Below are 26,835 nucleotides of genomic sequence, written 5' to 3'. Positions count from 1 at the left end.
AGTCACAGACACCATCTATGTGACCATCGTCAGGTTCCACAGTCATCGGGTTATTTGTCTAAAATCCGATGTACAAGAAAACCTCAAATCCAGTGGTGTTAAGTATGGCTATTGTGACTGCCTATATCCGACCAAAATGACCAACTTCTGGTAATAATAATCATGGAATTATGTCTGTTTCCTGTACACGAATAAATAGGGAACATTAAAACTGTCTACCTCTCCTACTTAAGTTACACAGCTAAGTGACGAGCTGGAGCTGTTCTTTAAATGAGAACGTTTCTAGTGAGTCAGCATTTTGGTGGGATGTAAACAATTCTGAATGTAATATTCAGGTAGAAAATATATCTATTCCATATTTACAATAAATTTATAATTTATTAAATAATTAATTTTTTACTAATCATTGACTTAGTTTGCATTTTAATGTATTTTAATACGTATACACATTTCAGAAATAAGAATCAAAAATTTCAGCACTTTAAAGTTATGTACATATCTAAAACAGAACATTTAATGTAGATGCCTGTAGACACTTAATAGACCTTTTAATTATGAAAAATATTTTTGTCATAGATATAATTTTCCTTTTATGAATAGCATCTTTGCCTTAATTGCTGCTTCCACAATACCAATGGCTCCCTCTTCAGGCTTTTCCTAAGAATTGCTGCTTCTCTTAATTTTCTGTCAGAAATCCTTCAGTTTACAAAACTCCAGGTCTCACCCTCATGCCTTCTCCCCCACTATGTTCCCCATTCGGCAAGAAACTATTAAATACCTGATGGACCAGGCATGCTGACCTGGATACTGAAAATATTTAAATACAGGTGTTACTCGAGGCCCTGACCTACAAAAATTCTAAGGCTTTTAAAAGGAATTTGTAAACTGCAGAAAAAGTGAGCTTGTGGGATATGAAATAGTTCTGTTTTTTACCTATCATCCCATGCTGAAAAACAGGAACAATTAGCATGTTATCAATTAGACTGTTCTTAATCAGACAGTTCTTAAGAAACTGACAATGCTTTCCCTAGTCTCTTGATAACCTATTAAAGTTCTTAAATGTCCTTATAAAGGCAAATACATGAATATAGACAAAGATATATTTACTAAAAATTAAGGGGTCTTCCTCTGTGCAGATTGGTTGTTACACAGAAGACAATTACAACGTGTACTATAACCCTGAAGGGCTGGAGAGATAGATACTGTTCCACTATCTATGTTCTGTGTAATGCTTTTATTTACTGGTACTTGTGTGCTTTAAGCTTTGTTCATTCATTTCAGTCTTTACCATCTGGGTTCTCTATTTTCCTTTGATAAACAGCTCAGGTTGTAGTGACTGCTCATCCTCCAACCATTCTTAAATCTTTACGACCCACTTCAGAATGGACAATGCTGTGTCATAAGGCAAATGATTGATTGGCTAAATGAAACTTTGTTAGGCCGAACTAGTTAGTCTGACTGGGCCTTGCATACCCTGTATGACCAGGAAGTCAGTGAACTCCAAACATCACAATGGTGTGTTCATTCCTCCTGACACCCCTCCACCATGGCCTTGAGTAATGCATAACTCCGCTTAATTTACCAAAAACACTTTGTGTGAAGAACTTAAATGGCAAATCTGCCTTTTCAAAACCATAAACAACCGTGAGAAGTTCCACCAAAACGGCTCTTTAGATCTATACTCTTTAATCTTGGTATTACACCACTTGTGACTTAGTTTAAGGGGCAAGTACGTGAAATGTCTCAGTACTATGGTTTCTTCAAGGGTTTACAAAGGATGCTTTACAAGTTGTCTCCCCTTCTGCCTTATTCAGCCGTTTCCCTCATAAATTAACTCTTCATAGAAATACTGGAAGTACTGCCCGGACAGTTTTTAACACCTTCAAATACTAACTTCAGCAAATGATTGCCGCGTGTTGTGCATCTCATCTACTTTGTTGTTTGTTTCAAAGCACCTATCCCACGGATCAGTGCCAATTCTCACCACACTGCCCCTGCCCAGTTAAGACTGTAGAACCCCACTTCGAATGTTCACCCCTGCATGGCACAACCTTATAATCGTGCGATGCAGCGCCAGGAACTGCCGTGTCAGAGGCCGCACAAAGCTTTGCCAGGCGCAAAGGAAGATCTATTTTGAACATTTCGAACATCGCATCTGCTGCCTCCGGCCAGCTCAGTCTGCCCTTGTCCGCCCGGGACGGTAGCAGCCGCCTCACTAGCACCTAACTCTCCTCTCCATCCTCCTCATCAGCCTGGAGGATAAGCGCCGGCCCCGGGGCTCCCTTCTTCCCTCAGCACCACGCAGCCTGTCCCTCGGGCCTTCCTGGCGAGGGAACCGGGCGGATCGGGCAGCAGGAACCGGACCCAGGCGCTCCCCAAGGGGACGGGGGGGGGAAGATGGCGGCGGAGGCCGGCCCGCGCGGCGGCCGTTAGGCGGGTCCCACGGCAGCACGCGAGGCCGCGCGCTCGAGCCACCTCCCGCCCCGTTGCCCGGTGACGTGCGCGCGCCTCGCCTCGCCCGCCTCCCTCCCTGCCTCCCTGCGCCGCGCGCCTCGCTCCGGGCGTGACGCAAAACGTCGGAATCTACGGCGCGCCACTTGTGACCAAGCTCATCACAAGCGGAGGCGGACGGCTCCCCCCGCGCGGTAAGCGTTGCCGGACGAGACGCGGCCGCTTCGCCCCCCCGCTCGGCGGCGTGGGGCGGGCTGCCGCTTCGGACCCTGCCGGGTGAGGCTCGTGGGGTCGCGGGGCCGCGGTCGGCCGGCGGCGAGGCCGGCGTCTCCCCTCGGGCTTTTTGGGCCTCTCTGCTACCGTCGTTTTTTTCGCCCGGGTGGGCGGGCGGCCAGCGGCGCTCCGTCTAGCCAATCCCGCCCCACGTCCCACCCCCGCCGCTCACCAAATGGCCGAGACGGCGAGGGCGGGAAGAACGCTCCGCACGCCCATAGGCTGCCTCAGCGGGGCCGGGCCGCGGCTTTTCCCCGCTCTGCCTCAGGCGGCCGCCGGAGGAGGACGAGGGCGGCGAAGGAGAGCGGCGGGGGCTGGGAGGGGGGGGGGGGGGCAAAGGAGAACGGGGGGGAAATGGAAGGAGGGGGAGAGGGGGCTCGCGCCGTGGCCGTTAGCGCTGAGGCGGGCGCGTGCTGTGCCTCCCTCTCCCCCAAGCCCCGGAGCTCGTCGGAGCCGCTGCGCATGCGCGGGTCGGGAGGGCGGGGGGGCTGTGGTGGCCACCGCCACTCCCCGCACCTCCTTCAGCGGGTGGGGGGAAACGGGACACCGGCGGAGACAGCGGCGTCGTCAGCAGGCGCCGCACAGGAGCGGTAGCGGGCAGGGCGCTTTAACCTCTATGAGGCGTCGAGTGCGGCTGTGCGCGGTCACCGTCAGTGCGGCGGCTGCGCAAGCGTAGCGGCGTGGCGGCCAGTTGGAGCGGGGACTGGCTACTGCGCCCCGGCCGCGCCCCGAGCTGCGGAAGCGGCGGGTTACGGTTCTTTGCCATGAGGGGGGCCGTGGGGTGGTCTGACCCCCAGCAGCCTTTCGGCGTGGTTCGGATCTACCTTGAAAGCTTTTTACTCGTCAGCCCCCGCTTTCCCTTTCCCGACGGTCGTTTTAGTGTCGTTGAGGATAAAATTGAGAAGTTACGCAGTTGGCAGTGAGTGAAAACGTATGCGATTGCCACAGCTTTGTCAGCACTTCTTTCGAGTGCTGAAAGACCAGTCGTAGTCGTTTTTCCCGAACTCTGCTTAAACTGCAGAACAGAGCAGTCTCTGAGTCACGGTCACCTTCTGCTCTCTGATGATCCTGTGATTTTCAGCATGGTTTTGTTGTCTCTACCAAATTAGTGGACTTTCAGGACATCTGTCAGATTGTACTACAAAAAGCAAGTTCCCATAAATAGTTTAGTAGTTTCTTAATATATTTCTAAAGAGGTGTGTACCTGCAGTGGCAAATATTAATCCAAACCATTAATCCAAACCTAACATTAATCCAAACCACTTTAAGGTGGCCTTTGAGGGATGGGTCATCATCTTGTTTGATTTGACTTCTTATGGAAGGTCTCCTTTCACTCCTTCAGATAATTAGTGTGGACTGTGAACCACGATGTTCCACCTTAACTGCCGTCTTAGATAAGGAGAAAGAAATGGAAAAAGCATTTCATTCGTGATCTGCTTGCTGTAACTTTTGGCCTGTAATGTCCTGATAGAGGCTGGTTTTGCTATTAAAATGAGCAAGGTCAAGGGACCTGCACAAGAGATACAGTTTCTGGGAGTTAAGTGGCAAGATGGAGGTCGCCACATCCCAATGGACGTGATTAACAAAATAACAGCTATGGCCCCACGTTGGGCCAGTCAATCTGTCAGGGTTTAACACTGTCGGAGAAACTTGCTGTTAATTTCAGCAAGTGCAACTACTTAGAAGAGACTTGGCTAAAAGCAAAAGTACAAGACAGAAAATCACCTTTATCCTGGCCCAAACCAGGACACCATCTCAGAAGTCACATAGCTGTAATTTAAATCTTGTGCTCGCCTCTTTGTGTGTTTATCTTGTTGCAGACTTGCAAGACCATGGGTTTGTCATGCATTCATGTTCATCTTAGCGCATGCTGGTAACACCTAGGGTGTAGTAAATAATGGGAATTCAAAAGTGCAAGTAAAAGTGGCAGGAGTGATCTGCTGATGGTGCAGAAAAATAACAGATTGACATATAATTTAAACATTGGATGTAATTAGCTGTGATTTCTACCTAAACTCCAAAGGTGTGAGCTGTGAAGACTAGATTTTCTTCTTCCTCTATCAGAATACAAATAATCAAGATGTTTGCATGAGTACGGGACTTTGGATGTTGATATTTTCCCCAGGTCACACCTCTTCATGAAAGATGAAGACAATTACAGGCTTCAGTTTTGTCTCTCCTACGATCTCCTAGACTATTCACAGCAAGTTACATTCATCATAGAAGTAACATTACAGTCATTCCACCCTCATTTCATAAATTATTTCACCATGGATGTATAATCGGATTGTAGCTTTTATATATAAAATATGGAGCCTGGCAGTAATTGTGTAATCCATACATTTTAAAAAAAGTCAAATGCACTCCTGTGACAGCAGGATGATTGACTGTGACTTTTTCAGTATGTTTAAACATTTCAGTTTTATTAGCATTGTGGGAAATGTAATTCAGATGACTTGAGTTAAAAACATTGAGCCAGTCTTTAACTATCATTCTTCTGTAGGAACTCTTGTTACAGTAACAGCATCAAAAATGCCTAATACATTTGCACGGAAGTTTTATTTGTTAGAAACTTTTTTTTTAAACTTGAGTTGTGTTGTTTCCTTCTATAGAAAAAGGTTACCTGGAGAAAGGATCTGTGTGAAGCAGATGTCAAGTCACAATGCTTCATAAAAAACAACCTTTTATAATGAAGAACAGCATTTTTTGTATCAGTGGTGCACAACATTAAGAAAACCAGCTTTGCTTTGTCTGTTTTTTTTTAGTCCTTTTGATGTATACAGCCTTGTGATTTTGTGCATCATCTAAAATTTGTAGACAGATTGACTTATGAAATGGGGCTGAGCTAGGATTGTTGAGTGGCTCCTACGCTTGAATTTCCTCTGGTGGTGTAGAATTTAAATTTTTTTGGGGGGGGGGAAACAGAAAAGATTGTGCTGGATCGATGATCTGTCACTCAAATAAAAACATTTGATTAAGCATATGTCTGGTCTTGTAATTCATTCAAATTGATTCCATGGTAGAATCATAGAGTCACATATGAGCATAGAGCAGTTGGGGTTGGAAAGGACATTTGAAAATCATGTCCAGCACCATTGCAGTGAGCAGGGACATACGAACTAGATCAGGTTACTCAGTGCCCAGTCCAGCCTGACCTTGAATGTTTCCAGAGCTGGGGCTTCTGCCACCTCTCTGGGCAGCATGTTCAAGTGTTTTACCAATCTCTGTGAAAAATTTCTTCCTCTTACCTAGTCTGAATCTGCCCTCTTTAGTTTAAAGCCATTGCCATGTTTTATCACAACATGACTTCTTAGCAAGTTTTTAAGAAGAGACTGGATGTGGCACTCAGTGCCATGGTCTGGTAACTGCAGCGGTAGTGGATCAAGGGTTGGACTTTATGATCTCTGAGGTCCTTTCCAACCCAGCTGATTCTATGATTCTAAACTGCCCCTGGGGCAATTTGAGGCCATTTCCTATTGTCCCGTTCCTTGTTACTAAGGAGAACAGACCAACTCCCACCTCACTACAGCCTCCTTTCAGGTAGCTGCAGAGAGCGATACAGGGTCCCCTCAGACTCCTTTTCTCCAGGCTGAACAACCCCGCTTCCCGCCTGCACTCCTCACAGGACTCATTCTCAAGACCCTTTACCAGCTTGGTTGCCCTTTTCTGGACTGTCTCCAGCACCTCAATGTCTTTCTTGCTGTGAGGGCACCAAAACTGAACACACTACTCAAGTACTCAACCTCACCAGTGCTGAGTGCAGGGGGACAGTCACTCCCCTAGTCCTGCTGGCCACACTATTTCCTAGTCAAGCGGGGATGCTGTTGGCCTTCTTGGTCACCTGGGCACACTGCTGGCTCATATTCAGTCATCTGTCAGCCAGCACCTCCAGGTCCTTTTTCTCTGGTCAGCTTTTCAGACACTCTTGCCCAAGCCTATAGCACTGCATTGGGTTGTTGTGAACCAATTGCAGGACCCAATGCTTGGCCTTGTTGTGCTTCAGCCCATCAATCCAGCCCGTCCAGGTCCCGCTGTAGATCCTTCCTACCGTCAGGAAGATCAACACTCCTTCCCAACTTAGTGTCATCTGCAATGACACTAACAGCAGGCCAGCAAAGTCCTCTTGGCTGTGCCTCTACTCCAGAATACAACCTTTATTTTTTACCCCAGAAATACAACCTTCTAACCCTGAAGGTGGTTATTCTGTGTTGGCCTTGCTAGTTCAGGGCAGCACAGTCTCCTTCTTTGTGCTGCCAAAGGTGTGTTATGTTCACTTGAGTGGAATGAGCAGAAAGAATGACTAACAGTGCTTCTTGGGGGACGCAAATGTATGTAAGAAATAAGCAGTTGGCCTTGCTTGGTGATGCTCAGGGCTAATAAGCATAGGATTACCCTTAGAAGGAATTGGGAATATGGCTGCACAGAAGGTGACATTTCAAACTACCTAAATGTTGCTCAGGGAGTCAAAGCTCACATGAGATCTCTCTGGTACTGTCAGACTGGTTCAATCTTTCATCTGTATACAAAAGCGTGTGAAAGCTTAAATGAAATATGGTGACATCTACTTTTATTCTAAACTGGTACTTTATTATTTTTGTCATTTCGTCCTGTGCTAAGATATAAGTGCAAAGTGGTGTATTAGCATGTGCGTATAAAACCAGTAAAAAAGCAAAAAATATACAGACATTGTTCTTGTAATCTTTAATTTCTCATCTGAATAATTTCAAAAGGCATCTTTTGTTTCTTAGAGAGACGTGGTATGTTTAAAACAGGGGAGCCATACCTGCTTTCCTGCTCTGCAACTGTGGAGTCTGCTGATCCTGTTCTGTAGTTACAGGAGAGTCTGTAGCCCATTCTAGGTGTTCATGTTAAGTATACATGAAAGTTTTTTTATTTTAATCAATTTCCATTTTTCATTATGCAAAGATGAAAGAAGATTGTATCCTAAACTTAAAAACCAGCAGCAATCTTTAGTGCAGCAAGGAGTCTATTTACTTTCTTCCCCCTGTCTGAAAATTCTAGTGCTAGCCAATTTACAGGCTTATATACAAAGAAGAGAGCCATTTAGAAACAGGCAGTAATGGTGTTCCAAAAGTAAAATGCTTGGTTAAACCACTCATGACTGCTTTAAAGTCCTAGAGTTGTTGATTGCTGATTTTTTGCTTTATTTTGTTTTCTCATTCTGCAGCAGACTGACCTTGTTTCTGAGTAGTCTGGCTTACTACTTAAGTACTGTCTATGACATATGGGAAAGGTTGTATTTAACTGTTTTTAACTGGACTGGGAGGCTGAAAATGTTCTTAGTTTCCTTTGGTCTTTAGTCATACAGATACAGATTTTAATTGCCTCTGCCTTTCAGAGTCTAAAAATATAACTTGCTATGTGTGTGTAGCACCTGTAATGGCCAAAGAGGAGGGATGCAGAGTAGTTAGGGTATGTTGTATTTCAGCATCTAGATTTGGATGTATACTTCTTTATAGGTTACTGCCTTGCTCAAAACAGTCATGTAGATGCTTTCCTGTCTGGTATTTCTTTGGAGTTAGAAAAAATTATTCTTGCCATCCTTAGGTCCATCTTTGGTATTTCAAAAATATTTCAGAATATAGGTATGTAGATTTAAAAAATTCATATAAACATTAAAATTTACTGCAATCACAAGGTGTAACAGAACTAATCCAAAAAAGTAACACTAAGAGATCAATTTATGTAGAGATCATTGTTTCGTGTGATATTTTTGTTACGGAATCTGATACAATAATGTGGTATACAAATATTTCTGTAGGAGACATTCCAGCAATCATTTTGAATGTCCTCAGAAGAGTTGTAATTTACGCAAAAACAGACACAAAGTGTTTTGGTGCCATATGGATGGCCTTGAGAACTCTGATGTGGCTTTGTATTTCTGTACATGTGACTTTGCTCTTAAAGCAGGTTTTCAAGCTTGGACTTGCTCTGCCAGAGCCTTTGTTTCCATTTGGTGAGTTAATGGTTGGGTTCGTTTGCTTTTGGTAAGTTAGTAGAACATGTTTGCTGAAAACATTTGCTATTCAAGACAGTTTACCCAGAGTTGTTTTTAAGACATGCCTGAGCAGGAGGAGGCTTGCCTGCTATTATTATGTATCATGTCAGCATCACCTGCTTCTGTGCTGGAGAGAAAAGCGGGTGACCTCTCAGCCTCAGTTTATGTGAGTAAGCATCAGACTTTCTGCTCATGTGCTGTTTGATGAGCTCGGTGCCTCGGTGAAGCACCGCCCTGGCTGTAAGGTGTGTGTGCTGCAGCCAAGTCACACCCCTGCTCTACGGCCAAAGCTCACTGCAAGTGCCAACTTTGCTCTTTGTGTTATGCACCCACGCAGGAAATCCCGTGTGGCTGAAAAGCATCCAGCTTCCTGGTCTCTGGAGTGCAGACAGTAAGCTCAGGGCTTCTGAAGGGCATGTCTTGGTGTTCATGTGATGACCAGCATATATACCCATTTTTCTTCCCAAGAACCGTGTCATGATTGCATTTTGCAGTCCCATGTGGTCTGTTAACTAGGCGAAATACCTAGTTGTGTGCTTGTCTTCCATTGAATGTTTAAGTGAAAGCACTTGCTAGATTGTTCTAAGTACTTGGGAAGAGGATAGCAAACTCCAGAAATTCAATAAAGACAAAATGTTGATCTCTCCTGGTTCCTTGCTGTGTAACAGACATTCTGCAGGGGTGTGTTGACATTGGATTTGGGACACTGGATATGCAGCAAGAACATCAGTGATCCTTGTGTTTTGTTTTCTATTTAATTTTGTCTTATACACTTCTGATTCCAATGCTATTGAACTAAAGGCTGCTTTTCATGCTCTCTGTGTGAGGCAAACCTGGATTTACATTATTCTTTAAAGGGAAGGGAGTTTTTGCCTTATGTCATATAAATTGTTAATAAGATAAACATTTCTGAAAATTCAACATTGAAAAATGAAAAATCCAAAAGCATTGATAAGTCCCAGCTTGTATATTTGTTTTGGCAGCTGCACAATAAAGTGCAATGAATAGTAAAAATTAGGAGTTTAGCATGCGTATCCTTTACTGGGCACAGCCTGATTGTTAAAAGACAGAGATAATTTTTTTTGGACTGGATCCAGTGCTAGCATAATATCTAAGTTCAAAGATACAGTACATAAAAATGTTTTCTGGATGTTGTCTTCAAAATCTGCCAACTTCTTTTCTATTGTTTTCACTTTTATTGGTACAACAATGGAATGATTTGAATTGCATTTGTTTTTTCTTCTCCCTGTTGTTCCATTTTCATTTTAAATTATTTACAAGTCTGAGGCTTGGAGATGAGAGCCTAATGAATGCTTTTAAAAACAAAACCACCTTCTTTAAGCACGTTATGCTTCGTGTTTTGAATTTATAAACCAAGCCTTAATGAATAGTTTCCTAGTTACTCTCATCTTAGAATTCATGAGCTGTCCTATTTACAAGTTTTACCTACACAATGGAAAGATAATTTCTGTTTACCTTAAATGAAAAGAACTGTTCTTGTTAACAAGCTTAAACTGCTAATTAGGGGTAATATGGCAATAAATTCTATGTCAAACCATTTAGCAATGCGAAGATACAGTATTTTTGTGCCTTTTCGTGGTGTGTTTCACATAAAAAGACAGTGTGTAGTATCTCGTGATATCTCATGTATGTAACAGGTTAATAAAAAGTATTTTAGGGAAAAACAGTGGCCTGTTCAGGAGTCAGGTTCCCTTCTGTCCTGTATTTAGGGCAATATGTTGGTGTCTCCATCTCTAATGTTGCTAGAAGCCTTGATTTTGCGAGGCTTCAGATAGATGGTGTATGAAAGTACCCTGAGAACTTCATTTATATGTGTATGCAGTGTTTTGTTGACAGTTATGTTATTCTACTGAAAAAATGCTAGGACTACCAGTAGTTGCTTTGTTTTAGTGTACATTAATGTAATTTAATCAGGAAGGAAAGAAAACCTGTGATTAGAATTTGATGTTATTTACCTGAATATAAATTGGAATATCTCTATTTAGTTTAACAGAATTTTAAAAATTTGTGTCAAAATGATCAGAAACAAAACCTGACACAAACTCTCCATCTCCTAATTTGTGCATATGAAGCCAAATAAAATTGGATTTTTTTTTCTTTTGTCTAAATCTTATCCCCCAAAACAGAGCTTGGATTTTGAGCAGAGGTTTTGTAATATGGCCTTGTTAATTGTTGGTACCAGGAACTTTGCAGATTTATTGTATGAAGAAAAAGTTATATATTTAATTTTAGGTGCTTCAGATTAGACTTTAGTTGTCGAACCTAGTGACTTGTGAATTTGAGAGTCATTCTAAGTCTAGGTAGCTTGAAAATTCTTGGCAAGCATGATTTTTTTTGACTCTTTTGTGTGTGCCTCTGACGGTTTCTGCAGAGGGTCTTACATAGGCTTTATTCCCTGTCTGATTTTCTTTGTGTTACCCAAGTAGTTTTCAATAGAGATGTCAAGCTGAGGAAGGAAAGAGAGGAAGAGAGTGAAGAGAAAGGTGGCATAGGTCTGATGTTGGAGGTTTCCCTTCTGCCGCTCCAAAGCAGACATCTGATGAGGTATAAGGGGGTCTTCTCAAAACCCAAGAATCTTTCTTGGGCACAAGGTTATTAAGTGCAGTAGACAGCTGTTCAGAGAGGACAAGTAAAAACCTAACAATGTGTTTTGCCATCTCTGTTCAGGCTACTGGGTTTCTGTTTCCAGGTAAAAAAACTCACTGAGTTTGGCAGGTTGAGGATGACTTGCAGGAATGCTTTATTCTTTTCTCCATTCACATCATTGTGATTTTATCACTATTTATACCTTTGCTAGTACCAATAAAGTATATTTTCAGGTACAGTGTTGGATAAATGTTTTTGGATTTTTTTTTTCAGTCAGAGAATAGGTGCCTTTGTATTTTGTATGCAAATGGTATACAGGGGATAGATTTCCTAGAAGGAAGCATACAGGTGGAGGTAGTATATGACATCGACTTTTATAGATTAAGAAGTAGGCAAACTTGTAGGCACACAAATCTCTCTTCAAATCTGATACCAGGATAATTAGAATATGCTTGAAATGAAAACAAAGTTAATCTCTGTAGTTTATACTTAAATGTTGCATGGAAGTGCAGGAATGTAACTGACAGGGCTCAGAAAACTTCAACTGATGTCACTGTGGCCATGGTATAATTTTAATTTTATTTTTAAATTTTCATCCTTGTAAATTGTGTTTCAAAACTCAATTGTATTTGTTGTGGGAGAAGAGATAGACTTGATGTACTATTTAAATTTTTGTTCAAATATAGAACCTAGAAAACACAGAAAAAATAATGTTAATAAATGGTAATAATGCATCCAAAGAAGTGTGGTCAGCATTTCAAGGGAGGTGATTCACTCCCTCTACTCAGCTCTCCTGAGACCCCTCCTGGAGTGCTGTCTCCAGTTCTGGAGTCCCCAACACAGAAAGGACATGGAGCAGTTGTAATGTGTCCATAGGAGGACCACAAAGATGATCAGAGGGCTGGAGCACCTCTCCTGCAAGGACAGGCTGAAAGAGTTGAGGTTGTTCAGCCTGGAGAAGAGAAGGCTCCAGGGACAGCTTATTGTGGTCTTCCAGTACCTGAAGGGGCTACAGGAAAGCTGTGGGGGAACTTTTCATGAAGGCATGTAGTTAGTTATAGGGGAAGGGGTGGTGGTTTCAAGATGGAAGAGGGTAGATTTAGGTTAGACATTAGGAAGAAATTCTTTATTGTGCAGGTGACACTGGAATAGGTTGCTCTGGGAAGCTGTGGCTGCCCCCTCCCTGGAAGTGTTCCAGGTCAGGTAGAAAGGGGATTTGAGCAGCCTGGTCTCATGGGAGGTGTCCCTGGCCAGGGCAGGGGGCTTGGAACTAGATGATCTTTAAGGTGCCCATCCAAACCAAACCATTCAGTATTCCCTAAGATAAAATTACAGTCGGAATTTTGCTTTCTAAAAGAAGATGTTCATAGTACTGGAACTGTCTAAACCATCAGAATTGCCAAGCGTAAATAATTACATAATTTCACACTTTCCGGTGAAGTCAGACCCCAATTAAGAAGTTGACAGCCTGAGAGAGTCCACTCTTTGACAGTGATGTCTGTGTTCCCTAAATTTGTAGAGACTGCATCTAGGAAAATAGACTGAGCTTTAAACCTTTTACTTTGAATGAGAATTCTTATTGACAAAGGAAGAATATTCTTTTTCTTAAAAAAAGTTTTCATACTTTAAATGCACAGATATTTCAGCTTTTCTGCTTTCAGCTAGCATAGATTTTGCTGATACCAGGTCTTCCTGCTGTCTTGGTCCTCACTGTCTTTCAGCATGTTTGATATTCATATTTCTTTTTTATTCCTTCTTCCTTGCTGTGCTTTTTTTCTTCCTTTTCTTAAACAAATAGATAATATGGTAATATGAACTCTAATAGGAAAAAGGCATTGTTTAACTCAGTTGGGGTACTACTAATCCAGTCACCAAATGTAACCATAACACAGCATGCATTTTAATTATTAAATATAATGGAAACTTTGCATTTTAAATCTAGAGCTGTAAACCACTTGTTTGAAAATGCAGAGTTCAGCATTACAATTTTAGCGTGTAGTGAATTACAGGGCAGTATTCTTTGATCAGTTATTACGAGTTGAAGATTAGTAGCATTCAGTGCTTGTGTTAATTTTGAGAATACATCTATGAGTCACTGCAGGTCAAACTGAAGTTCAATCCTGTATATTTTTAATTATTTAGTCAGCTGGCTGGGTAAAGCAATGTAAAAATGTATAGATAATACAGACATGCCAGTCACTCCAAGTAAGGGTGATTTAAAGGAACATTTTCAAGACTAGTACCCTCCCTAACTCCAGTAATTTGTAAAATTCACTTTATGATTAAATGCAGTATTTTTGAGGATTTTCTTTGAGATGTGTATTTGTTACAACTGTTCTACAAGGTGCTCCCTGCACACTTTCTGTGTTTTTCCACAAAGTAACGGCTATGTGTTTACTTGTTTGGTCAATACCTGTTTTTGTAATTCATGTATTTTTACCATAAATACACATAACAAATTCTAATAGAAATACCACTAGTGTCTATGCACTTTTCAACATTAAAAAACCCCCCAGCTCTTAAAATTAATGTAGGTTTTTTACTGAATCATCATGAAAATTTACTAATAGTTTCATGAAATGTGCAGGCTTGAAGCTCTGCTCTATTTTGAGAAGCAGGGGACGTCTTGTTACGGAGCAGCTCCAGTAGGTTTGGGGGGGGGAGCTTTGCTTAGGTGCCTGCTTCAGAACACTGGGACAGCTGACATGCTTTAGGGACAAGAACAAGGTCTCTTCAGATTTGTGAGAGTTAAACAGCACAGTCAATTTCTTCTTTTGTGCAGGTTGCTCGTTCCAAAAGCTTTCCTTTTCTGGTTTCAGGACTTAGATTTGCAGTCTTTCTCTAGCTGAGGATGTTGTCCCATGTGGGTTTAACACAAGCTGCTTTTTTTAAATTCTCTCTGTGTATATAGTATATGAGATACAGGCACCTAACTCAGGCCTCCAGGTCTCACTGATCCAGACATTTTAAAGCTTGCCATTGGGTAGTGCCTGACATCACTGGTGGATACAGGCTTAAGTAATTTTGGACTGTTGAATTTTGGGAATATTTTTGAATTTTGTTCCATAGGACCATCCAAACCCTTAGAGCATCCTTGTTGCCTGGTTCAGCCTTCCCTTTCCCCTTTCCTTTGTCTTTTTTTTTTGTGCTGGTGATCTGGCATAAATTCCATAACCTGGCAACTGATTTACAATTGCAGCCATTGCTGTTGAGCGTGGTAATTTTAAGGATATATTTGTCACAGAGCACCAACTTTCCCATTCAAGATCATGAAATTCTTACTTTGTTGTTCTTGTTGCTCATGTATCTTTTCTGAATGGCAGGTCTTTCTCTGACTTTTTTGTGTGTGTGTGTTTTAAAATATTTTAGAAGTAATCCCTGCTGTCCATGTTTATCAGATCAATTTAGCAAAGCATCTTTACGTGAAGGCTTATTTTTTTGATAGTGACCACCTCCAGACCTGAATCACTGTAGAGAACTAAGGATTTTGTAAACATTACTCATTTTAATTGTTTGGGGGTAGGTTGCAAACTATTGGACTGGTAGTTAAAACTATTAAACTATTGGACTGTAGTTAAAGAATTGCTAAGAGAACACTTTTCCTGATCGATAAAGTTAGTTATTAACCAAATAAGGACTATTTTTGAACCTGTAGCCTTGGTTTCCTCTAAATGAGGGAGTGTAGCATCACCTGGGATAACTGTGAGCATCTCTGGACTTCAGGTGTTTGTCAGCTTCCTGTGCCCCCTGAGTCATTGGCTGCAGGTGGCCACCCAGCACAGCTTGCTTGTTGCTTCTGCCAGCTTGAAAAACTTGCCAGCTTCATTGTGAGAACCAAAGCAGGGTTTTGCTCCCTTGATAAATTTTTCTGTTTCTTTCAGACCATAAAAGGAATGGTGACCCTGAAAATGAAGGTACATTTTGGTTTAGTGCTTTTTGTTGTGCTGTAGCGGAAAGCTGAAGATAAGATATTTGTAGTAGGAAATAGGCTAGGCTGCAGCCTGTACCTCAAGGTCATAGGTAGCTTGTATCTTGTTGCCTTATTTCATGCTTCATTTTGGAATCTACCCTCTTATGTATGAATTGATTCCATGCTGTATTAAATAAGCTAGTTTTTATACCATGTAATCCTTTGGCTTCCATGAACTTGTTATGCTTTTTGGCTGCTTTTATCTTTCTGTTGCAGTTTTTGTTGTACTGCATGTTGTCTATCTAGTTTCCAGTTCCTGAATTCTCAAATCTTAGGTCTTCTAATTGGGAGAAGCACTTTTTTATTTTTTTAACATGCTGTTTTGCCTGGTGTTCACTTTTAAAACATGCTGGTTTGTTTTGTCTTGCCTGTTCTCCAACACAGATGATTTTAATCCTTCTTACTGTTCTTACTGTTCTCAGTAAGTCCAATTCCCAGCTGTATGGATGACTCCAGGAGGTAGCAGTAGGACAGGGAGGTTTTTCTGCCAGTCTGAACCTGGCCCGGGTCAGCAGCATCTGGAGGTCAGTACCTGGCACCCATTTTCCCTGGGGCTGCAGTGCTGCCAGCTGATGATCTTCTGCTTATTCCTTGGGGTGGAAGATGAGTGTGAATTACAGTAGATGGCCCTTATTTACTGATTTAAGTGGCTAAGCAATGAAGTTTTTACTCTGATTGCTTTTCTCTGTCTCTCACATCTTTTCTTGCCCTCCTCCTTGAACAGATTTCTTTTTTTTTTTTTTTAAATTTGTAAAAGTAAAAGTGCACCAAATCAAAGTATGAAGTGAATTTTTACTGCCAAGTTATAAATTCCAAAAACTAGAGGGTTTATAATGGAAATGCTTAGAGGGGAGAGGGGAGGGATTGCTATAATACACATCTAACCTTTTTTCCCTCTCTTTAGTGAATAGACCGTTTAAACTAAATTAAGTAAAGGATATAAATTTTGTTGTTTCAGTTTTTAATATTTCATGGCTGATTTTATAGATAAAAATTACATTTAACAATAAATATGAAGAAGAATTTATACAGCCTGTTCTAGTTTGATATGGAACAGCAAATCCCATTTCTCTGTAGCTGTAAAGAAAATTCATTATAATGTCTTTGGTTGTAAGAGATGGCTTCATTGTGATTAGTTACACTGATAATAAAACAACCTTTTTACAAATGGCACAAGATACATGAGATATCATGTGTCTGCCTTTTAATAGCACTGAATTTGTGCATTTGCTACCTTTATTCTCTAATCCTTTTTTCATTTATAATTGGGCACTTTCAAAAACTACAAGTTATTAAAAATAGTCTAATATAACTTAATTTTTCTTTTGAAGCATTCTGGAGAAGGAGTTATTAATGTAGCAAAGTGTTCTTAATTGTTGAGTTTCCCAAATAAAACCATCTAATTCTAATTTCAAAAGTATGGTTTTATGTCATTTTGCTCAATTCTGAATAACAAGTTTTGTGGATAAAATACTGAAATCTAGATATCTGACATTACTTTCTGAAATATTTTTAATCACCTAAAGAAATATGCTGACTTTCAAATGCCCTCTTCCCAGTGACTTCATTTGAATTTAGACGTGTGTAGGTATTTGAGTAATATAAAAATTTGGCATTAGGATGCCTACTAAGCAGTTTAGAGTCCAAGTGTACACATTTTTTGGGAGAGGAGGATTTTGTGAAGAATTCATAGCCATTAAAAGGATAATTACTTTTTTCTCCCCATTGTACATGCATTTAAGAATACTTAGGTCTCCTTAGCACAATGATACAGAATGAGTTGATGGAAAAAGTATAATGGTTGTAATATGAATCCTTGCATATTTATAGTGCTGTCATTATGTGCATTTTACGGGGATTTAACGAGTAAAAATCTTCTGTATTGTTTAGTGTACATAAATAATATTAGGTACTAGATTTTGGAAATATCATCCATATGAAACAAAACAATATTTTAGGTTGTGAAGTAGAATTATGTGGCTGCTCTTGGAAGTGAATTTCTCTCCTACTTCATGTAAAACGCAAAATAATTTGGTGCTTTAGAATGAGGAGTGCTGCAGACCTGACAAAACAGAAGTCGTATTTGAATATCAAATATTTATGGAATTTACTGGAAAGTGAAAATCTGAATCATAGTGCTTGGAAAAAAATAGGATGTAATGATCAGTCTTCTGGAAATTACAAGATGGAACAGCACACTTAATATTGGGCTTCACTGTATAAGACATAAACCAACATTTTTCCTTCTGTTATCCATAAGCTTTAATTTTAGACTCTTGTCTCTTTTCCATTGATGATTACAGGTAGGAAAAAGAAGCCTGATAGCACTTTTTAACAAGTGTTTCCCTAGGACAAACACCAGGAAAATGACTATTGATGACTGAAACACAGGACTAAATCTTCTTTTTATGATCTGAGAGAAAAGCAGGCTATGCCAGCACCCTGAGCTGTAGGAAGCAGCCCCCGTCTGGCTTGCAGGCTGCTCTCTGCATCTGCGTTGCTCCATCAGAGGAGAGGCTGGGTCTGAGATTCTTGCTGCTTGCTCAGCTGTGAGTGTAGGGCCCTGCCTGCAGTGTGTAAAGAAAGCTGTGAGTCCTGCAACCTGCTCTGCCCTGAGAACTCCCCACACAGGTCATGCAAAAGGCTGAGCTTATGGTCCCTCACACCCTGGCAACGTTTGAGCTGAGCAATAGCCTACTTAGTAATATGTCAATTTTTCTTCTCCCACGAAACTGTTGGAGTGGGAAACTGTGATTTCTGACTCCAGCCTGGTCTCCAGGTGCTTGCCACGGTTGCCACCAAGTATGTTTTCTGTGTTCATTAAAACCTATTGATCTCAGGAAAGTTTGTGGGATTGATTTTAACTCAGTGCTTTTCAGGGAATTAGTGGTATTTTTAGCAGTAACACTCTCCTAACATATTCCTGAGAGAGAGTAACATATTGAGGAAATACAGAGGCTACATGCAGAAGTTGCAGTCCTCGCCCAACTCCCGAGGTCCCCTTGCCCAGGGAGGTTTTGTGTGGTCCTGCTGTGACCTCCTGTGTTATCAGCAGTTGCTTCTGGGAAGGGTCCATCAGTAAGCTGCACTCCCTGCCCAGGAGGGACCTGGGGAGCAGGAGGCAACAGCTGGGGACACCAAATGGGCTGGCACATGTTCTTCCCAGCCTGAGGAGGAGAAGGGCTGCAGTGCCACCCTGATCACACCAGCCACCAGCCAGATTAGCAGCTGCTCTGTGTGGCCACCTGGCTCCGGGAGGAGGAGGAGACTGTGTCCACCTTGGGCTCCATCACTGGTACTTCCTGGGCAGCTGTTCCCTAGCGTGGATGCTGGCTGGAGATTCGAGTCTGCGATAAACCCAGAACTGAAAGAAATGAACTGTAGTCTCGTGTAGCTGTTACAGGATGTGCTTCAAAACAATGAAAAGATTTCGCATGCTAGAAAACCATTTAACAAAATAACTAAGCACAGTGCAGCTCTTAGATGTAACACAGTGCAGCTGCATAGATTTTGTAGGTATTAGGGAAGCAGTCAGGTCCCCAGCACAACTGTTCCTGCTGTTGGGCTGCATGCAGCATTCCTTCAGGAGAAATTAAAATTTTTATTGCCGTGTGAGTCCTTGTTCGGGGGTGCACTTGAACACATGTGCCTCACATCAAGCCTGGGAAGAATTCTGCTGTCATTCTTCATATGCTTATGCACATTTCAAGTTTTGGAGGACAGCTGGATTTCAGGGACTGATTTAGGTAGGCACTTAATTTGTTGCATTGAAACAAGTTGAGATGGGGGGAATTGGTACTCTTGATAAGCAGTGGCATTTGAAATCTTCATGGTATTTGTTCCCAAAGCATCAATACTATGGGCATTTTATAGGTGATGTTGATGTCAACAAAGGTCTGTCCTTTCGCTTCCTCAAGTCATAATCATAGAATGGTTTGGGTTGGAAGAGACCTCAAAGATCACCTAGTTCCAAACTCCCTGCCACAGGCTGCAGAAAGTCCTGTCTAACCTGGCCTTAAATAGCTCCAGGGAGGGGGCAGCCACAACTTCTCTGCACAACCTGTTCCACTGTCTCATCACCCTGACAATTCTTCCTTATGTCTAATCTAAATATATTCTCTTTTAGCTTAAAACTGTTCCCCCTCATCCTGTTACTACATGCCCTTGTAAAAATCTTCCCCAGTTTTCCTGTAGGCCCCTCCAGGTACTGGAAGAGCACAATAAGCTATCCCTGAAGCCTTCTCTTCTCCAGGCTGAACAACTTCAACTCTGTCTGCGTGTTCTTGTAGGAGAGGTACTCCAGCCCTTTGATAATCTTTGTGGCGCTTCTCTGGGCTCATTCCAAGAACTCCCTGTACCTCTTATGTTGGAGGCTCTGGAACTGGACACAGTACTCCAGGTGGGGTCTCACGAGAATGGAGCAGAGGAAGAGAATCACGTCCCTTGACCTGCTGGCCATGCTTCTGATGCAGCCCATGATAGGGTTGGCTTTCAGGACTGCAAGTGCACATTGCTGGCTCATGTTGAGCTTCTCATCAACCAACACCCCCAAGTCCTTCTTGTCAGGGATGTTCTCAGTCCATTCTCTGCCCAGCCTGTAATTACGCTTCTGATTGCCCTGATCCAAGTGCAGGGTCTTGGACTTGTTGAACTTCATGCTTTTTGTATGGGCTCACCTCTCAAGCTTGTCGAGATCCCTCTGGATGGCATCCCTTCCCTCCAGTGTGTTAGGTGCACCACACAGTTTGGTGTTGTCAGCAAACTTGCATGAGGGTGCACGTCACCGACAAAGCTGTTAAACAGCACTGGTTTTCAGTACCCTGAAGGATGCTGCTGGTCAGTTTCTTCATTTGGACATCAAGCTGTTGACCACAACTTTTAGACTGTGACTGTCCAGCCAATTCCTTAGCCACTGAATGGTTCATCTGTCAAGTCCATGTCTCTCCAACTTAGAGGCAAGGATGTTGTGCAGGTAGATGATGTCAGTTCCTTCCCTCCTTCAGTTCTAGCTGGCTAGGGCCGTGTCCTGGGGAGATGCAGTTTCACTGTACAGGCCATGGTACACAGTGGGTGTTACTGTGACATCCTCCAGTTCCCTTCTCATGGTGTACGGGGCTCTTTGCCTGTAGTACTGCCTCCTCCCTCATTTACCTTTGCATTTTGCTGGGGAGAGGTGGGAGCCTTCTCAGCTTTCAGCTTCTCTTCTGTCACCTGCTGGAGAGAAGGCACTTTTTGCAGCTACATGGGTTAGATCTGGTGAAGAGCTTGGGGATGGGGAAGGGCTTCATGTTGTGCCATTATATTAACTCTTGACTGGTACCACAGGCACCACAAAAGTCAAAAGTAATCATTGTATCATCTCAAATGGCCAGTGCCATTTGAGTGCCAAATGGCTGTGGTGCTGCCATCAAGCCTGTATCCTCCCAATTGTTGTCTTTTATTGGTTTCCATCTTGACAAGGACAGTGATGGAAATTAGAAAAAATTCAGCAACAATCCCCTGAGCTGCTGCTCAGAACTATGTAGGTTTAAAAGCAACTTCCACTGAGGCTTGGTTTTGTTCATCCAAAAGCAAAAACCAGCTCTCATGGAAGAAACCAAGCTTTGCATGGTTAAGTGTTAGTGATGATCTTCTAAGGTTACTGAGGAAAAAAATGTCCCTGTACGTTGTGGAGGAGCTGACAGCACTATTGTGATTGCTTGCACATTATTACAAGAAACCATTAAGCAGAAAAGGTATGATTTGATGTGCAGCTTTCCCCCTGTGTGTTAAGGGTTTATCCCCCCTGTAGTTGGGAACTGTGTGCAGCCATCACCTCTTTGTACTAACTTCTAATGATGGATATGAATTTCTTTCTGTTAGAGATCCCATGATACAAAGGAGTGAAGGCTGCTTCTTATACTTTGCTGTAGTGTGCTGGAGGACTAATGCCCTGTGAAAGGGATTAGGGACAGAGTCTGTCCTTCCAAGAGCACCCAGGTGCAAGGCAGGGCCCTGCTTCTGCTGTTCTTCTCTCCCATCGTTCTCTCCCTTATTTAAGATACTGAGCTGGAAAATCAAATCTGAAAAGAAAGTTGGTTTCGTTATGTCTTGCAGGATTAAGCTGAAATACTTCTTCCAGTGTGCTCGTTTCTATTTTATTGTACAGAAAAAAAGGTTTTGTCTTTAATAGTCAAAATTGTTGAGTATGTCTATATGTCTATATCTATAATACAGTAATTTAATATATACAGCCATGAAAAGATGTAAATTCCAATGAGTATATATTCTTATTGATAATAATACCAGCTGTCATTTCTGTCAATATCCTTATCAAAAGAACATGTAACACATTGATCTGCTTTTCTCAGATAAAGCACAATTCTTGTGTGAAGTGGCCACCAGGTGTCATCAGAATGCTTTTATTTTTATTAATTTCTCCTTTTCTTTAAAAGACTATGAACACTTTGTATTCCTCTCTGGGAACTTTGTTAAACCTACCACACAAATAATCCCAACTCTATGTTACCTCTTCAGACAAGAACTCATTGAGCTCTTCTCTGAGTTGCTTGAAGAGGCAGCAGACAAGAGGAAAACAGGATGCACAATGGCACTGAGAAGAATGTGCATTTCTACACAGATTGCTACATGCATTCTGTGCCTCAGTAATTAAAAAGATGGCAATAGATACACGAAGCTAAACCATATGGGTCTGTTTTACCTAGTAAAATGTCATTAAAGAGCTACAGGCAAGACAATTAAAATGATAAGTCAGAAAATCCTAGTATTTTAAACAAGTTGGATTTCCTTTTCTACTTTCTGCCATCCTCCCTCCTTACTGTTTTTTCTGTAATTGTTGTGTCGTGACTTCATACTGAACGCATTTGTGTTTATGTTGGGGGTTTTTTGTCTTCTGCTTTTGTTTGGTTTAGTTTTTCTTTAAATTAAATATTTAATTTAGCTGTGAATTTTTGACATATTTACATTAATTGTGTATAAAATAAATTCAAACACTTATCAGCCTACCTTTAATTTAATATTATGTTGGTTATGTTCCTTTTTTTTTTTTTTATATTCAGTGACCTATGGGTCAGTGAATATCTGGGTATTACATACCTGTAGGAAGCTCAATATCTTCTCTTTACATTATTTTTTTGTTGTATATGAAAAATGAAGAAAACCTGTCAGTGCAAAAAATGCCTTTTTTTCCTCTTCTTTGCAATTCTTTCTAGTTCCTAATTTTCTTCTGCATCTTGGTAGAAGTGACTAAAAAAACCTAATGAATTTTAAGTTCTCAGCCAGCAGAGAGCTTGCCATTTGTGTTGGCCTTTTCACCTGTGCTGGTGCTGCTACCTCCCTGAGCCTGAGCAAGCTGTGTTAGTAGACAAAGGGTCCCAGGCTGTGACAGTGGAGGCCTCTCATTGCTTTTCTTATCATATGGTAGTTCAAAACAAGACACAAACAACACCATCTTTTTTTTTGTCTTTTAGCTTTAATTCTGAGCAAAAGTTGATAAGAATGTAGTAAATCTTGCCAAGTATTAAACACCAGAGTAGGTGTCTAGTAAATTCATGCTTCTTAAGTTTTAAAGGAGAACTATGTCAGGGCATTTAGGATCAGGTTTATATGCTTACATTTACAAGAGCCAGTCTGCAAGTAACAGCAGACTTAGTTAATTTCAACTTAGTTTTATCTTTTGCTGCCAAAAGATACAGTATGGGAAAAAATTAAGACTTCCAGTATTTTTTTCAGATGTCAGCGATAGTGCCTGTGTACTGCCTCTGATGAATTCCAGTGTGGTCCACTGTATGGAAGAGGGTATTACAGCCCTTGATAGAAAAGAGATTCAAACTGCATTTAGTTTTTTTGCTTCTCTCTAGTTTTAATTAGTGAAGTTGTTGAGAATTGCATCTCTCATGAAACCATGTCATTCTGAGAATTCCCACAAACTGTGGGACTCATTACTGTATGTGAAAAATGAACATTTCTTTCCTGGAAGTGTCCTTCATGGACTTGATAAACTCTCTTAAGTGTTTTGAGAATACTTAGATGGTGCTTTTCATCCATAAATATCACAGTGCTATACAAATGTGATCTTTTTTTTTTTGATCCTCAGAATTTTCTGTTGCATATTTTTATTGCTGTTTATTTATATGCCTCGGTATGGAAATAGTAAATATTCTTTGGGTTTACAATTCTAAATATATGGACCTTTTTAAGTTTTCAAAAATTTAAAATCTGGGGTTATTCAACAATTTTTAGGAGATGTTAGTGCATTTCCTCTTATTCTCTTTCTTGGACACGCATGCCTATTCATGCTGTCAGCCTGTGATGTGACTATGTATATCCATATCTTTCTTTTTGACTTCCTCTTCAAAGCTGATCTAATTGATGGTCACTGCTGCATTTAGCAGCATTTGGCTCTTACTGAAGTGAGTGGATGATGAACTAGGAAGCCTTCCCTTTTCCTCATCAGTTTTTTTGGTTTGAATTAAAGAATATATTCTTTATGTCAGGAATTCATAAGAACTTGCTTTATGCTGGCAATTTCCACCCACCTGGAAGGATTTTCAGTGGTTTGGAAGCAGAAGCAAGGATGCGAGTTGTAATGCAGGGTGTGTTTCCCTGTGATGCCATTACAGGTTTGTGAGAAAATGAAGTTAATGAGTGCAGATAACTTGTCACTTTCAGTGACACGCTAGTGATAACTGTCAGTGGGCTTTTTATTTTGTCACTTTAGCTGTTGTAGATACATCAGTGCATAAGTTTCTAAGTCTTTAGTCTGAAAATTTGTAGCTTGTTTAGCTGCAGAGGTTCTGGTACCCTAGCAAAGTGCCTGTGTTTACTCTTCACTGTCTGCTCAGGCCCAAATGATTGTGGTGAACAGAGTTGAATCCATTTGGTGGCCAGTCACCCAGTCACCAGTGATGTTCCCCAGGCCTCAGCACTGGGGCCAGTTCTTTTTAGTAGCTTTATCAATGATCTGGACAAGGGGATAGAGCACACTCTCAGTAAGTTTGCAGTTGACATAAAACTGGGGTTGGGCTGGAGTGTTGGTCTTCTGAAGGATAGGAAAGCTCTGCAGAGGGATCTGGACAGGGGGGATCAACAAGAGCGTGGGTCAGGTCCTGCACTTGAGTCACAACAACCACATGCAGTGCTACAGGCTTGGGGAAATATCTGGAAAGCTGCCCAGAGAAAAAGGACCTGAGGGTATTGGTCAACAGGCAGCTGAATATGAGCTAGCAGTATGCTCAGGTGGCCAGGGAAGCCAACTGCATCCTGGTTTGTAACCACAAATAGTGTGACCAGCAGGACTAGGGAAGTGATTTTCCCCCTGTACTCAGCACTGGTGAGGCAGCACCTCAAGTACTGTGTTCAGTTTTAATGCCCTCACTACCAAGGACACTGAGGTGCTGGAGCAAGTTCAGAGAAGGGCAGCAAAGCTGGTGAAGCATCTAGAGAACAAGTCTTGTGAGGAATTGCTCCAGGGAAGGTTTAGATTGGATATTAGGAAAAAATTCTTTACCAAAAGGGTCGTCAAACATTGGACCAGGCTGTCCAGGGAAGTGATTGAGTTGCCATTCCTGGAGATATTTAAAAGACGTGTAGATGCAATGCTTAGGGATGTGGTTTAGTGGTGGACTTAGCAGTGTGCTGGTTGAGCAATTGGACTTGATGATCCTAAAGGTCTTTTCCAAGGTAAATGATTCTATGGTTTTATACTATGAAAAACCAGCTCATGACACAAAGATCAAACATTCTCAAGCTGCAAGGGAAAATACTTGTTTGTAATAGTTAGCAGCAAGTGGTGATCTTTGTTGCATATGAGCCCATAACCATATTATCTTCTGCATTGCATCAGTGAGGAGATTAGTCTTGGATTAGTCTCTAAGTCTTGGATTAGTCTCTCCGAAGGAAGAGAGGTAACTTTGTAATGCCATAAGACAGACCTGGAATTTGATTTAGGAAGGATGTTAACGCCCTTGATAATGGTAAGATGTTTGTTTGACACAAAGGTCATGTATTGAGATGAGTTGTTCACATTCAGTTCTGTGTGGGCTATTTAAAGAGCTCATTAAAATGATCATGCTTTACTGTATGTATTATTTTATTGAAAGAACTAATTGTCTAAAAAAGGGAAAATTTTAGTGGAAAAAAAATGAAACAGTTTTCCATATGTCACATCTTGGACAAACACTGCAGATTGGGTACTGAATACTTGGAGATGTTAATACTATGACAGTGTTTTGGGAATTGTAAAACCAGGTTTAGCATAAAAAAATTGAAAACAAAAATGGAGTTTAATACTTGTAAATATTCTTTCCTCAGGTGCTTCAGAGCTGGCATGTGATCAAAAAGAAAAGTAAATAAAATTGTATTGAGGATCAAGTTAAGTAACTTTGCTGTTCCTTAGAAGTTTATGGATCATCACTAAATTGCTTGTCCTTTTGATCTTGATCTAAGTTTATTTCTTTCTAAATTTTATCTGAGCATTAGGGCAATGCAAGTCTTGAAACTTAAGGACTGAAAATCTTAACTGCATATACTGTTTTCGGACCAGAGGAAAAAAAAAACTAGACAAAAAATTCAACTTAAATGTTCTCTATTTTCTGTCTGCAAATGACTGATGCTTTTGTATAAAACTGTAACAGATACTACATCAATATATATTAAAAAAACCATTGTAATAAGAATACAAAATTCTGACTTACCTGGTAAAAATTGTGGTGGCAGCTCAACAAGTGTTATTTTTCTTCATTTTAATATTAATTTTCTTCTTTATAGGTAGTGAGATTGTGCTGGATTGTGACTGTGGGATATCTTTTAAATTAGATTAAATATTGAAAATAAGCTACAGGTCTGACCATTAAATCCCAATGCATAAAACAAGAGACTATATTGGTTTAGTTAGTTATAGACTAACTATATTGGTTTCTGTCACACAGCTGAAGTATTGTGTATTATGCACTTGCAATTTAAAAATATGTGTGTTTCCTCATATATTGTGTGAAGATTTGGATATATCACATCTGCAGATCTAATAGGTAACATAAAATTTTGCTTTTGAGGAACTTAAACACATGTTTCACTTCTTCTGGCTATTTGAAAATTGCTGAAGAAAAGAACTGTGTTAAAGACTTTGCTCCTATTTACAGCAGAATCACTGAGCGTAGCTTTTTTGGCACACAAATGATGAGGCCACGAGAGGTTTCTTTCCAAAACTTAGGGACAGCAGTGTGCTGCAAAGAAACTTAAAATGTGTTAGGTAATGTATGACTGTCTTCAAGCAGAAGAATTTGTTAACCTGAAGCTAATGTGGCAAATTAATTTTTGGTCATATCCTTTAAGAATCTGTTCAGCTATACTTGATTTATATGAACATTAACAAAAGATTTATGTTACAAAAAGTCAACCCACTTCTGAATTAGAACAGCGTCATTTTGATCATCAAATATGATGTTAAGAGAGTGCTGTTTGACAGAAGCAGGTTTTATACTATGGAAATACTTAATATTTGACTGCTGTATTCTTA

The 26,835-nt window shown here is 41.0% G+C and overlaps 1 protein-coding gene across 2 annotated transcripts in view; it reads left to right on the top strand.

Annotated features, from left to right (window-relative positions):
• Window positions 1–2,533: 2,533 nt before the first annotated feature.
• ZNF407 (zinc finger protein 407) overlaps window positions 2,534–26,835 on the top strand; it is a 347,438-nt gene continuing 323,136 nt past the window's right edge. Inside the window, exon 1 of one of the 2 annotated variants that reach the window (XM_071737037.1) lies at window positions 2,534–2,645. The gene's annotated coding sequence lies outside the window, so the exon portion shown is untranslated. The remainder of the gene's footprint in view (window positions 2,646–26,835) is intronic. The other variant, XM_071737036.1, reaches the window with a different exon arrangement.

The sequence above is a fragment of the Heliangelus exortis genome, chromosome 2 (genome assembly GCF_036169615.1).
Source record: "Heliangelus exortis chromosome 2, bHelExo1.hap1, whole genome shotgun sequence".
Taxonomy (NCBI): domain Eukaryota; kingdom Metazoa; phylum Chordata; class Aves; order Apodiformes; family Trochilidae; genus Heliangelus; species Heliangelus exortis.
The sequence above is the reverse complement of the archived record's forward strand: the minus strand, read 5'-3'. Positions and strand labels throughout refer to the sequence as shown.